At 39.4% G+C, this 2,528-nt stretch overlaps 1 pseudogene; it reads left to right on the top strand.

Annotated features, from left to right (window-relative positions):
* Positions 1-2,057: 2,057 nt before the first annotated feature.
* Positions 2,058-2,285, top strand: LOC114213765 (cytochrome c oxidase subunit 6C pseudogene; annotated as a pseudogene).
* Positions 2,286-2,528: the final 243 nt, after the last annotated feature.

Consider the following 2,528-nt stretch of genomic DNA (forward strand, 5'->3'; position numbering starts at 1 on the left):
TCCCACATTGGGCTACTTAAAAAAAAAAAAAAAGACTATTCCCATTGTTGTACTTAACAGATCACCAGAGCTATTTATTTATTTATTTATTTATTTATTTATTTTAAAGATTTTATTTATTTAATTGACAGAGAGAGAGAGACAGTGTGAGAGGGAACACAAGCAGGGGGAGTGGGGGAGAGAGAAGCAGGCTTCCAGCCCAGCAAGGGAGCCCGATGTGGGGCTCTATCCCAGGACCCTGGGACCATGACCTGAGCCGAAGGCAGATGCTTAACCAACTGAGCCACTCAGGAGCCCCTCACCAGAGCTTTTTAATCAGAACTGAAACTCTAGACTCATTAAGCAAGCACTCCCTACTTCCCCCTCTCCCAGCCCCTGGTGACCACCATTCTACATTCTTTTCCATGAATTTGACTTATTTTTTTTTATTTTTATTTTTTAAGATTTTATTTATTTATTTGACAGAGAGACAGTGAGAGAGAGAGAGAGCACAAGCAGGGGGAGTGGGAGAAGGAGAAGCAGGCTTCCCGCTGAGCAGGGAGCCCGATGCGGGGCTCGATCCCAGGACCCTGGGATCATAACCGGAGCCGAAGGCAGACGCTTAACAACTGAGCCACCCAGGCATCCCTGAATTTGACTTCTTTAGACATCTCATATAAATCATATAGTATTTGTATTTTTTTTTAAAGATTTTATTTATTTATTTGACAGAGAGAGAGAGCACAAGTAGGCAGAGAGGCAGGCAGAGGGAGAGGGAGAGGCAGACTCCCTGCTGAGCAGGGAGCCTGACGCGGGGCTCGATCCCAGGACCCTGGGATCATGACCTGAGCCGAAGGCAGCCGCTCAACCAACTGAGCCACCCAGGCGCCCCAGTATTTGTCTTTTTGTGACTTGTTTATTTCACTAAGCATAACGTCCTCAAGGTTCATCCATGTTGTAGCATGTATCAGGATCCATGTAACAGTTTTTCTGAATACTCCATTGTATGTATATACCACATTTTGTTTATCCATTCATCAGTCAGTGGACATTTGGGTTGCTTCCATATCTTGACTGTTGTGAATAATGCTGCTATGAATATAGATATACAATATCTCTTCAAGACCCTGCTTTTAATTCTTTTGAATATATACCTAGACTTGGGATTGTTGGATCATATGGTAATTCTATTTTTAATTTTTTTGAGGGACTACCACACTGTTTTCCATAGTGGTTGTACCATTTATAATCTTACCAACCATGCACAAGGATTCTAATTTCTCCACATCCTCATCAATACTGTTTTCTGCTTCGTTTTTGTTTTTTTGATAGAAGTTATCCTAATGGTTGTGAGGTGATATCTCGTGGTTCACTTTGCATTTCTCTAATCATTAGTGATGTTAAGCATCTTTTCATATGCTTGTTGGCCCTTTGTCTATAATCTTCAGAGAAGTATCTATTCAAGTCATATACCCATTTTAAAATCAAGTTATTTGGGTTTTTGTTGAATTATAGAAGTTCTTTATATATTCTGCATATTAACCCTTCGTTAGATCATTTTCTTGGTGGTTCTAGAGATTACATTTTGGTCTATTTGAGAGCACTGAATCCTAGCCACTAGACCATCAGGGATATTTGAGATTAATATAGATCACTTTTTCTTCCCCTTACTTTGTGTAGTTGTAATATTTATTACATTTGTATATGCCATAAACCCCCAAATACAAAGATATAATTATTGCTTTATGCAGTCTTTTTATTTTTTTATTCAACTATGTTTTTCTTTTTTTTAAGATTTTATTTATGTATTTGAGAGAGAATGAGAGAGAGTGAGAGCACATGAGAGGGGGGAGGGTCAGAGGGAGAAGCAGACTCCCTACTGAGCAGGGAGCCTGATGTGGGACTCGATCCTGGGACTCCAGGATCATGACCTGAGCCGAAGGCAGTTGCTTAACCAACTGAGCCACCCAGGCGCCCTGTTTTTCTTTTTTTTAAATTGAAGTATAGTTAGGCTGTCCATTTCTGTATCAGTTAGGAAGGATGTTGGGTTTGAGGTGGTGGTGAGGACAATAACTACCATGACTTCCAGTACTTTGATGAAATCTCAGATGTGAGGCCCTCTGGCCAAGTGATTGTGATTTCATATTGTTGGAATGTTTGCTGTATCCCTGGGGGTTGCAGCTTTCTATAAGTTTGCTGTGGCTAAACCAAGAAAGAAGGCATATGCAGATTTCTACAGAAATTAGGATTCCATGAAAGATTTTGAGGAGATGAAGAAGGCTGGTATCTTTCAGAGTGCCAAGTGATTTTGGAATGTTAAGAATTTCTTTGGATTGAGTTCCATTGAAGTTTGTCACTGACCTCTGTTCCTGAACTATGAAACACGAATATTGTGTTATGGAATAGTTTCTCTTGATAAACAACTAGCAAATTTAAAAAAAATTGTAGTTAACATACAATATGTTTTATGCAATCTTATCCATATATTTACCTCTTCAAATGCCTGTTTATTTCTTTGTGCAGATTCAAATTACTGTCTGGAATAATTT

Source organism: Eumetopias jubatus, unplaced genomic scaffold, assembly GCF_037043125.1.
Source record: "Eumetopias jubatus isolate StellerSeaLion01/CBP00866 unplaced genomic scaffold, mEumJub1_p1.0 scaffold_10, whole genome shotgun sequence".
Taxonomy (NCBI): domain Eukaryota; kingdom Metazoa; phylum Chordata; class Mammalia; order Carnivora; family Otariidae; genus Eumetopias; species Eumetopias jubatus.